At 34.5% G+C, this 13,239-nt stretch overlaps 1 long non-coding RNA gene across 1 annotated transcript in view; it reads left to right on the top strand.

Moving 5' to 3' along the window:
• Positions 1-4,361: 4,361 nt before the first annotated feature.
• LOC135214626 (uncharacterized) overlaps positions 4,362-13,239 on the top strand; it is a 441,347-nt gene continuing 432,469 nt past the window's right edge. Inside the window, exon 1 of the long non-coding RNA XR_010314445.1 lies at positions 4,362-4,572. This is a non-coding gene — a long non-coding RNA (uncharacterized LOC135214626). The remainder of the gene's footprint in view (positions 4,573-13,239) is intronic.

Here is a 13,239-nt window from a genome sequence, read left to right as displayed (position 1 = left end):
CGTTCCAAGCGCCTTCTGTTTGTGCGTGCTTGTGTGTGTGTGTGCGCGCGCCTCTCTCTCTCTCTTTCCCTCTTTATAATACGTTGATCAATATATTCCTTAATTAATGAGATCTTTCTCTTTCCCTCTTTATAATACATTGGGCAATATATTCCTTACTAATGAGATCTCTCTCTTTCCCACTTTATAATACGTCGATCAATATATTCCTTAATTAATGAGATCTCTCTCTTTCCTTCTTCATAATACGTCGATCAATATATTCCTTATTAATGAGATCTCTCTTTAACCTCTTTATAATACGCTGATCAATGTATTCCATAATTTATGAGATCTCCATCAATTTCCCTCTTTATAATACGTTGATCAATATATTCCTTACTAATTAGATCTTCCTCTTTAACCTCTTTATAATACGTTGAGCAATATATTCCTTACTAATGAGATCTCTCACTTTAACCCATTATAATACGTTGATCAATATATTTCTTACTAATGAGATCTCTCACTTTCCCTCTTTATAATACCTCGATCAATATATTCCTTAATTAAAGAGAGCTCTCTCTTTCCTTCTTTATAATAAGTTGATCAATATATCCCGTAATTTTAATGAGATCTCTCTCTTTCCTTCTTTATAATACGTTGATCATTATATTCCTTACTAATGAGATCTCTCTCTTTCCCTCTTTATAATACGTTGATCAATATATTCCTTACCAATTATCTCATTCAAATAACTTCTACTGGTATACTACTTAGCACCTGTGATAAATAAAGTATATTCTGTCTGCATGAAGTTCCAAGCACTTTCTTCTCTTAACAATATGTTGACCAATACATTTCTCACCAACGACCACATTCGAATAACAATTACCGTTATTATACTTAGCACCTGTTATAAATAAAAAAAAAAATAGTACTTTTCTTCTGTGTCTGTCTGTCTGTCCTTCCGTTCAGAAAATGTCTGCAGGTGCACACAAGTTTGAATTCAGTGCGCGACATTTCAAAGGCAAATATTTTTCTTTCGCACGAACACAAACTTTTTTTGAAGATCTAATTATCAAAGCGTCCTTGATGGTGTGTGTGTGTGTGTGTCTGTGTACCTGACTGAAAACTTTTTTTTCTTTTTATTTGATGCATTTGCATAAAACAGTTTCGTAACATTTTTCCTCTCTCTCTCATCGACGCTAAACACAAACAAACGGTCGTCAGGAAAAAAGAAAAAGGAAAAAATATAGAGGGGGGCGGGGGGATTTCGACGAAACATGCATATTTTTCGTTTATTTGTCCTCTATGCAAATATGTATGTGTGTATGTTTGTAGGTATCTACTCATTTATTGACTTGTTTCTTTTTATACCCATTTATCTATGTCTCTATGAAATAAATATGTACATTTATGAATTTATTGCTTGCTGTGGGTGAATATGTATATTAAACCTTCTGGAAATTTATCTGGATAATATCAATTCACCTCGAATTGGTTGCTTGTTTGTATAGTGTGTTAACGTTGAATGGAACCAGTGGTTATTCAGCAACGGGACCAACGGCTTTACGTGACTTCCGAACCACGTCGAGAGTGAACTTCTATCACCAGAAATACACATCTCTAACTCCTCAGTGGAATGCTCGAGAATCGAACTCGCGGCCACTGAGGTGACGGGCCAAGATCATACCGATCACGCCACTGAGAAGTTTCGAATTGGTTGTGACTCCTGGGAAATACAGACACACATTCACCCTTTACCTACTACAGTAGAAGTTCGAATCCCGGCTCGGCCAACGCGGAATCAAAGGAATCTATTTCTGGTGATAGAAATTCATTTCTCGATTCAATGTGGTTCGGATCCCACTATAAGCTGTAGGTCCCGTTGCTAGGTAACCAATTGGTTCCTAGTCACGTAAAAATATATCTAATCCTTCGGGCCAGCCCTAGGAGAGCTGTTAATCAGCTCAGTGGTCTGGTAAAACTAAGATATACTTAACTTTAACTACAGTAGAAATATGCAGAAAACTCTCTTCATATTTCTGCCTACGCAATTAAGGGGTGAATATGACAATGGCTATATAGTCTCTGGTATTTACAAGGCGTCGACAATTTTCGAAATGATTTAGTATTGTTCAAGTAAATTTCCAAAAGGATTAACATACCTTATTCGCCCATAGCTATCAGTAAATCCAGCAACCTCGAAAACTATGGATTAGACACTAATATCTGTCGTTTTCAGTTACTTTTACGTCACCCCCCTCCCACCCCTTTTCACCCGCGTGTAAAAGTGTATGGACACACACACACACACACACACACACACACACACACATATATATATATATATATATATATATATATATATATATTATATAGAAGATTGCAAGTACTGAAGTGTGTATACATAGATATATGTATATAAATAGTATAAATTTATAATTATCATAATTACAACTACTAAAGTAATAGGTATATACAATGTTCTCTCTAAACAAATTCTCGGTGAGGGCAAATATCTCACATTTCATGTTATAATTCAACTTCCTTATCAACGAGTCTATAATACAGAAACTAGCAGCATGTGTGTAACAAATGACTAAACATCAAATAATATGGATCGATCATCCCAATAAATAGATAAAAATATTGTACGCTGTTTAGAACTTTAACTTATATGGCAATACCCTTGAGCAACTCAAAATAAACGCCTCCCGTATCGAGATTACTATTTGAGCCTAATATAAATACGAGTTTGTGCTACGCTCTCAACGGCCGCGGGCAGTCTGCGAGTCTACTGACAATTTTGACAGCTGCACCCATGGCGGCTGGCCCCTGGCCTTGGTGGAGGGTGGCGGGGGGGGTTGGTAACCATAGATGGGGGTTACCGCTGGGCTAGTTATTGTATTATTTTCTGGATAATTGTACATGATTGTGATTGTAAAAAAATACTGTAGCTTTCTCTAATAACAGTTAAAAAAAGCCAAGAATGCTGAATTTATCGGAGAAAGTAATGATATAAAAGTAAATTGCATTCAAGGGTTGAATGTTTCACCCATTTGCTGTTACCATAATTTTGACCGGTATAAGCTCTCAGCTGAGAAGGCCGACTGCCGTTAACATGATGTAGCCTACATGAACTGCCTACGTAGCTGTTTCAGTGTCACCGATATTGCACACATGCATATTTTCATTAACAATGCAGTTTGTGTATTGAAAGGGCAACAGTATTTTGGCTGTGAATGCTCTTTAGGCCAGAAAAATGCAATTCGACAGTGATGGCGAGGCTGTCAGACGGGACCTGCCATGCATTCAAATATTGGCTGTAATGTATGTCTGTCCTTTCACAAAACCCATTATAACATCGAAAATATATATATATTGTATATCAAATCTACTGTCTACAGTGCTCCACAGGTATATGGAGCCATGTCCTAACATGATCTGCTGCCAACCAAGCTAACAGTTAGGCCCCACGAACGTTTGAAGAGATGCCCTAAATGTAAACAAATATGACGTTTTGTTATGAGATGACGGGAAGCCTGGAAGCAGTGGTCCCACATCTTAGTTTTAAATATCTGGATATTTAATGGGAACAAATTGAATAAAACTGTATCTTGCAAAATTAACCTGTATAAAATCTCTCAGGAACGTGTAGCTTATTTTTTTGCCATGTGATACTGGAAATGGCATGTAATTTTTTAAGAGATCTAACGGTTGAAGGGAAATCTTAAATCATATTGAAAGATGTGGCACCTTTCCCTGGAAGTGCATCTACGGCTCTGTCGCTATCAAAATGGGGTTTAATCTTATTGAATAAAATCTTACACTTACAGCATGGTCCTGTACTAGAATACATACACATAGCGGGCAAAATAACAACTGTAATATACCTATAAATACTGGCTCCTAAGTACGTAAAGTAAGAAACAGCTGTTCCCACGCCATATTGCCCAAGTAAAACAGGGAACGGCCCGAACGCTAAGCAACTTGCCCTTGCAAGTTAAATCAAACAATTCAGATACGTTTTACCTTCTTATATGTTGTATTTATCACTTCTGCGCATCACAAGAAACGCCGACGGTATAACGACAAAATATAAGAATGAACTGTCGAATATCTTTCGCATACAAGAAGACTTTACCGCTCCTCGAAAGTGAGAGGTAGTACATCTTTTATTATTGTTGTTGACACGTAATGACTGTCGAGTGATTGTCTTATTTATATATAATCATTTAAAAAACAAGTTATATGTTATCATTATAAATTTACATTTCCTTATAGATATTAATAGATTATAATGAAATTCGATAAAAACAGATCGAAGCATTTGAAAGGCGTACGCCCTTTCAGAACTGCGAATTCGGCGGCAGTGATCTTGCTTGGTTATGTGCATGTCTTTCCTTCTTCGCTTTGATATCGTCTTTTACGCATACCTTGTAATTATTAAGCGCGCGGCGGTATTGCAACTAATTACGCATTTGGACTAGAAAAGCGTATCAACTGTTTCATCGACGATAGCGGAGGCGATTTGGCGTAACCTCAACGAGAGAGATAGACCTCTCAGCCTAGGCTCGGCGCTTCAAGGTAAGGTAAGTTGCGATGATCCCCCTTAGTACGTCATTTCTATGAATAATTTGCAACTTTTATCGTTCTTCGAGGCTGTATGAGGTAAGAACGTTCTCCATTTATTAAATCATGTCACCGGAAGGTAACAGACACCAGTCTTGAATGTCTTTTGGTCGTACCTGGTCGGTAGGCCTAACGAAAGCTTCCGTGGTCGTAAGTTGTCGTAGTTTTGGGTTTATATTTTTTAGCTCTATTTTATTGTCTTTTGAGTTATTTCGTTCGGGTTTGTTAACTAATGTAAAACTGTTGCAGGGTTTCAATAATATAATTTTTGGATGTCGGCCTAATTCAACGGCTTGGGCCTAATTCAAAAGGTTCAAAGCTAATTCTGGTAGAACTGAGCAAGAGCTTCACGTCGGTTATGGTATTTTTTATTTTAATTAGACCTAGGCCTTTGAATTAGGTATAGGCCTATTGAAAACGGTTCAGAACTAATTTGTGTAGAACTGAGCAAGAGCTTAATGTCGGGTAAGGTGTTATTTTTTTTTTAATTAGGCATAGGCCTAATTCAATTGGTTCAGAATACCTAATTTGGGTAGAACTGAGCAAAAGCTCCACGTTGGGTATGATATTGTTTTTTAATTAGGCCTAGATTTGGGTTAAGTAAGAGCTCCACGTCAGGTATGGTATTTTTTTTAATTAGGCTTAGGCCTAATTCAAAAGGTTAAAAACTATTTGGGTTGAGCTGAGCAAGAGCTCCATGTTGGATATGGTAAGTTTTTTTTAAATTAGGCCTATGCCTAATTCAAAAGGCTCAAAACTAATTTGGGTAGAACTAAGCAAGAGCTCCACATTGAGTATGGTATTGTATTTTAATTAGGCCTTTGAGTTAGGCCTAGATTTGGATAGAGCTAATCAAGAGTTCTACGTCGGGTATGGTATTGTTTTTTTTTAATTAGGCCTAGGCCTTTGATTTGGATAGAACTGAGGAAGAGCTCCACGTCGGGTATGGTTTTTTTTTTATTAAGCCTAGCCTTAATTTAAAGGGTTCAGAACTGATTTACATATTTTATATTATATTTATATATATAATATATTATCTAAATAAATCTAAATAATCTTAAATAGTTATGATTATTATATCTATATAACATATATTATACATTTTATATATTATAGATAATAAGTAATTTTTAATAAAATATATATATTATATTATATATAGATTAATGTGTGGGTGTGTTTGTATGTATGTATAATATATATAATATATATATTATATTCTTATATATATATAATATATAATATATATATATTACACACTATGTATATATATTAATATATATATATATTATATATATATATATATATTATATTATATATATTTAATATATATTATGATATTCTATACCATACATACAAACACACACACATTATGTAGGGTATATATATAATATATATATATATATATATATATATATATATATATATATATATATACCCGAAAATCCCAAAATATAATACCTTGATATATAATTATGATATAGCATAAAACATACAAACGCAGCGAACAACAACACGAAAAATATATAATTTGTATACCTTATATTATATGTAATATAGTGATTATAATATATGTAGGAATATGTATGGTTTATTTATATTACAAAATATATGTTTTTATTATATATATATTAATTATAGTAATTCATTATTATATATAAATAATATATATAGATATATAATATATATATATATATATATATATATATATATAGTATATATGTATATATATATATATATATATATATAATGATATATATATATGTATTTATATATATATATATATATATAATGATAATGTATGTATTTATATATATATATATATATTATTATATAATATATAAATATATTATTATATGTATGTATGTAATTTTTATTATATATTATATATATATATATACTATATATATATATATATATCATAATATATTTATATATATATATAGAAATTATATATATATATATTTATAGATTATATATTATATATAGATATCTTATTATATATTTATAGAATAATATAATATATATATATATATATATATATGGTATTTATATATAGTTTATATATATATATATTATATAATATATATATAGATATATATATATATATATATAATATAGTATAAATATCTATATCTATGTATGTCTTTATATACTATATACATAATATATAATATATATATATATAAATTATATCTACTATGTCTGTATTTATTTATATATCTATATATATCTATATCTTTATATATATATTATAATATATTTATATAGATATTAGATATATATATATATATATATCTATATATATATATATATAATATAGTTTATATCGTATAGTTATATTATATATATATATATATATATATATAAATGTCATTTTTATATATATATATACCTATATATAATCTATATCTAGTCTATATATATATATATATAATCTATATATATATTATAGTTATATTTATATGCTATATATATATCTATATATTAAATGTGTGCTGTATGTTGTATGTATGTATGTATGTATGTATGTATGTATGTATGTGTTCTATCAGGAAATGCCATATCCATTAATGGAAATAGAATAAAGGATATTATACTAACCTAACTTATCTAACCTGGCCTAGTAGGCCATATTATCTGGGTAGGGGGGCTTCCTTTTAAAGGGAACATGAAATATATATCATACTAACCTAACCTAACCTAAAGTAACAGGCCATATTAGCTGGGGGTTGACGGCCACCCTTTAATGGAAACAAAATAAATGATATCATACTAACCTAACCTAACATAACAGGCTATATTACCTGGGGATGGCACCAGTCCTTTAAAGGAAACACAAAATAAAGGTTATCATCTAACCTAATGTAATTTAGTAGGCTTTTTGTTGTATTATAAAGACATTTATTTGTAGTGAATATCGTGTTTAGGGCTTTTGGACCAAGGCACATTGGTCGCCTCTTCTATTTCATTCTGGCTGAAGCCTGAATTGAAGCAGTTTTCTCCACATGGCTGCTCTGCTGCCGGCCTATCAGAGCATTGCTCCCTGAATGGAATCCAACTTTTGTTGGCAGTAAAATCCAGAAAGGATTCCTGATCAGGCTAAATGCTTTGGGTTTCACGCAAGAAAGCTTTATCTTGTTTTGCAGAACTGATTTTGACTAACTGCCTCACCCATCATCCTCTTCAAAATGTGGGAATCGGCTAACTTTCACAGAAGGTAAGATTCATGCCAAATTTAAATTTTCATGATAAAATTTATTATTTCGATACTTCCCTATTGTTAAAGTAGACTCTACCCAGCCTTGTCACAACATCTGTGGTCTATATATAATGTATATGTATATCTATATATAATATATATATATATATATATATATATGATATATAATATATAATATATATGTAATATATATATATAATTATATTAATATTATATTATAAATAAAGTTATATATATATATATAGATATAGATATAGCTGGTTCATTCGAATCGTATGTAATGAAATTTCTGGTCATTATTTTTTTTTACTTAATTGCACTTGTGCTGTGCTCGTTTGTTTGTTTTTTTAAATTATCAACTTTGTACTCTGAAGGTACAGTTTAAACCTACTGGACTAAAATTGTTTCTTCATATTGTCGTCAATTGATTCAACTCCCTAATAAAAAGGAATATGAAATTCAGGCCAATGGCCAAGCAATGTGACCTATCAGGTCTTTCAGCGCTGAAAAGGAAGACAAGAGTAAACAGGATTTTGAAAGGTGTGACACGACCCCTGATAAGTGAAGAAGAAACAATAGAAAACGGGAATGAACTTAATTTTTTTCCCCCATTTTCTTTCTCCTCGTTGTGCCCCATCCATTTCTTCCGTCTTTTACCTTGAGCGTGAGAGCCCCATAGCGGCATGTTTCGTCTTCTTCAGCACATTCTCTCCCATAATCAGTTTTTATGTTACCCTCAGAAGCGCCCTCTCTGTCTTCTCCTTCCTTGCTCATTCTCATTCATTTCTACTTGACTGCTACTTGATGGCCGCGGAGATGTGAGCGAAAGGGAAAGGAAGAAGATTCCGCTTCTGCGGTCGTTCCTGTGCCAAGGTTATACATACATACGTACTGTCGTGGCTGTCCATACGGTGTGCGTGCGTGCGTCCGTTTTGTTTCTGAGTTGCTGCCCGCGTTTATCTGCGTTTGTCTGTGCGTTCGTTGCCGCCCACGTATATGTGCCATTTTGTTAGTGCTTTCTGTGCTGTCTTGGAGAAACACGGCTGCCTTTTCTCTTTGAGGATGAAGCAATTGCGAGTGCGAGGTATTCCCTTCAGGGAGACGTGACCTTCCGGACGAGCGGCAAAAACTAGTGAAAGAGAAGAGAGAGAGAGAGAGAGAGAGGTAGGGGGGGTGGTCAAATACCGACAGTGTGCTTTCGCAAGAGCGTCCCAGATTCCCCATCACGGGAAGCCAAACGCCGTTGTTTATTGGCACGGAAAGAACCCAATAAGCAAACGGCGAAGGACGCCATAAAGCGGAACGAAACATTGAGGAATGTGAACGCGGCACAGAGGGAGCGGTTTTAACGGGCCGCTGTCACAGTTCCCACCAACAATATCAAGGAAAGAAGGGGATTTAAACGCATGCAAATGGACGGGAAACGACTGCGCTATCGTCTGATTTGGAGAGAGAGAGAGAGAGAGAGAGAGAGAGGAACGTAAACGCATACTCAAGAGATGTGTCTTTCTATCTTATCTTTAGTAAGAGGGACACAGACACGCGTGTCGTGTGATTTTGAAAAGAAAGAGAGAGAGAGAGAAAGTGCAGCGTTAAACTCAAAGATATGTCTTTCGAACACAGACAGCTTATCGTCTGATTTGGAGAGAGAGAGAGAGAGAGAGAGAGAGAGAGAGTTGAACACAAACGTGTATACTCAAAAGATGTCTTTGTGTCGTACGTTTTGCTATTTTCTGTTCGTTTTCGGAAGCCGACCGGTGTTATAAGACACCGAAGAATTGATATTGCATCAAGAGATGTATAACTCGTCGAATACACGAAATCAAGAAGAGGAATTGGGGTTCTTGTGCCTCTCTCTCTCTCTCTCTCTCTCTCTCCTCTCTCTCTCTCTCTCTCTCTCTCAAGAAGTGAAAGTAGGTTCTCCCTGATCTTTGAATATATTACTCTCTCTCTCTCTCTCTCTCTCTCTCTCTCTCTCTCTCTCTCTTCCTTCCCCCATATCCCTCAACTCCTTTTCTCGCTCCCCTCTCCTTTTCTGCCCTCCCCCCCCCTCCCCTCACTCCATGGAATTATGATGATAAGGTCGTCAAACTGAGGTCATAATTTCCCTCATCTTGCCCCGTAAAGTCTCCACTGGCATTCGCTTTTCCGCCATCTTTATCTCTTATTTCTTCTTTTCCTTCCTCCTCTTTGGGGAACTTTTCTCTCTTCTTTTTTTTCTCTCCAGTGGGGGGGGTGGGGTGGGGGGGGGGGGGGAAGGTGGGCGGTTGCTCCGAATTCAAAGAGAGACAAGCTTTGTGTCTTTTCTCAAGCTCTTGTTTTTTCATTGACTTTCATATTCATCTTTTAATGAAATGGAGAGTGAACTTATATGCATGTAGTATATATATATATGTGTGTATTACATATATATATCATATATATATATATTATTATATATATAATATATATATATAGATATTTATATATATATATATATATAATACATGTAAAATATATATATATATATATATATATATATATATATATAATATATATATATATGTATATATATAATATATATATATATAATTTATATATATTAGTTAGTATATATAGTCACATCGGGACCAAACCCCGGTCTTTTAAATGAGAGGCCTGTGTGGGTTAATTAGTAACGCCCTGACTTCTCATTTAAAAGACAGGGTTTGTTCCCGATGTGAGTCAGAAATTTATTATAGTGAAACATGTCCGTATGTGTTTATTATTTCCATATAAGTATATATATATACAAATATTTATACACATATATGTAGGTATGTATCTACAGAGATATGCATGTGTAATTTTAGGTGACAGACAGTACAGCTGCGGGCTTTCTTTCCAGGTATTATTTAGCTCAATCTGTCTAGTGCTAGACATATCTCGCAACATTCCAGTTTCAATTTGCCCCGCCCCCTTTTTTTTTTTCTTAAGTAGCATTTAATGCCTAATGAATCCTCTTTCTTCCAAAAAGACACTTGACGTTTTTTCTGCCAGCGTGAACACACACGCAACAATGGCCTGTACACTCAATAACTCTGCTACCTGGCAGAGCTACAAACAGATCACTTAGCCTCCCCGGGGGATTGACAGGTGTCAATACAGGTACATTTTGTCCTGGCAGATGATGAATGGCCTTGTTTGCCCCACAATGGGCAACTCGGCTGGTGAGAGAGAGAGAGAGATCGTATGTGATGTGATAGTGTACTCCATTATAGAAAATCAGGCGAGGGCAAGAGTAAATAACCTTATAATTAATCATTTGCAGTTTGTTATGCGTGAATCACATGCCTATACGTGTCAAAATATATATGATTCAACTTCTTATATAAAAACAAACAAAACAGGAAATACTGAGATAAAGCGCATTTGAAGACTACAGACATCCTACTGGGCTGAGAAACCCTACCTTAAGTTTGTTTATTTAAATGTTGATGCAACTGGAGCTCATTGAGCCTCAAAGTCGCTATACTCTGTTTTTTTCCATCTGTCCACCGGCGTGTGGTGTTTTCGTATGGTAACACTGCGTCCCAGGCTTTAGATAGTTACATTCAGCTTACATTCAACAACAATAATAACCTTATTTCAAATATTAACGGTGTAATTCTCATACTGTAAATTATTAAAACACTTTTCAGTTGCAAATGTACACACAGGTATCCTTTTATTTACCTAAAACTTACACATGCGTAACTATTTAAAGCCCGGGACGCAGTGTTATCATACGAAAACACCACAGGTGGATGGACAGATGGAAAAAATCAGTATACATATAGGTGATGGTTATTGTGTTATTGCAATAGTTGAAGTTGAAAGTCATGGTTACTATATAGAAGTGAGATGTACGATTGTAATAGTGACGCGTGTAATATTGATGCTTTAACGTATTAAGGTAGTTTTTTGTTTTTTTTTTATTTATTTTTTTTTTTTCTCTCAACAAAGTCAAGGTTCATATTTTGAGAATTCTCAAAGTTAAATTTTTTTCTAACTTTTGCTTTGGCCACGTGCTTTCAAATTAGTGCTGATGAATTCTATTCAGTATTGTGTGTGTGCTTGTTTACATAGAGGCTGCATGAGTCATCGAAGTGTGTATATAGATACTGTGTAATATGAAAATTTTTCTTTGGTTTTGGTATGCCATATTCGCTATCATCTCTCAGGAGTTTTTATAAGTTTTTCCGATATCGTAGGCTTACTGTGATAAAAATGCAGAGTATTACGCGTAGTTCAGTAACACCTGAATGCTTTATATATATATATATATACTTATATATATATATATATATATATATATATATATATATATATATATATATATACATACATATACATATACATATACAGGATACATAGATACACATACATACCTGCATACATACATACATACACCCACGCACTCTCACAAAGAACCCTCAATTCTTCCTATATATGTCTTAAACACGTCGATTTATATCGGTTATGTAACAATACAGGCATACGAAAAATGTGCATGGGCTTTCAATAATTATGTTTAATCTTATCTTAGGTCAAATAAAAGACATCTGGCTATGAGAGTGAGAATAAAAGACATTTTCATAATATTATGCTTGAAAATTCCATGAGTAGGGTGATATTCTAAATAATATAGCATGCAGTATTGTTGTGTGTGAAGCTGTCTGGGGAGAGTGACATTCAGATATGTTACTGAAGAAATTGTTTACTATTTATCACAATAAACTAACGATATCGAAAACGTTGATACATGTGCGCATGTGCCACATCTTCACTCATAGGTGGGCAGCAGAAACGTTTGATCGCACCTGTTGTTTGAGGAGTTTTTATTATTATATTTTTTATAAGGGGCGGGAGAGGCTTCTCCTAAGGGGGCCAAAGGCACCCCATGGGTAGTGGGGGAAATAAGGGGAACCATCACCTCCACACTTCTCTCATCTTGGTGACGCGCGTGGGATTCGCTCCGGGCTATATGCAGCTCTGTCAAATGCGGGGTGCAGCAGCGGCGCCCCCTGGGGGAGATCGTGTGCGGATGAGAGGATGAATAAGTAGGGGAGGGGGGGGGGGGTAGTATTTTCCTACCGGCGACTGCCTTCGTTATGGAAATCCCTTGGATCGGAAAGGAACCGTATAAGAGAGACAGAGAGGGAGAGAAAGAGAGAGAGAGAGACAGACTCGTGGACTGAAAGAAATGACACCTGTGGGGCATTTTGAAAACTAGTCTCTCTCTCTCTCTCTCTCTCTCTCTCTCTCTCTCTCTCTCTCTCTCTCTTTGTGTGTGTGCATTTCTGACCAAGGAAAATAAAAGTATAGTCTTAAGAAGTGAAATTTTACGTCTGAATATTGATGGATTAAAACAAGTCACATTTTTTTTTAGATTTAGGACT

The sequence above is a fragment of the Macrobrachium nipponense genome, chromosome 46 (genome assembly GCF_015104395.2).
Source record: "Macrobrachium nipponense isolate FS-2020 chromosome 46, ASM1510439v2, whole genome shotgun sequence".
Lineage (NCBI taxonomy): Eukaryota > Metazoa > Arthropoda > Malacostraca > Decapoda > Palaemonidae > Macrobrachium > Macrobrachium nipponense.
This window is presented reverse-complemented; position numbering and strand designations above follow the sequence as displayed.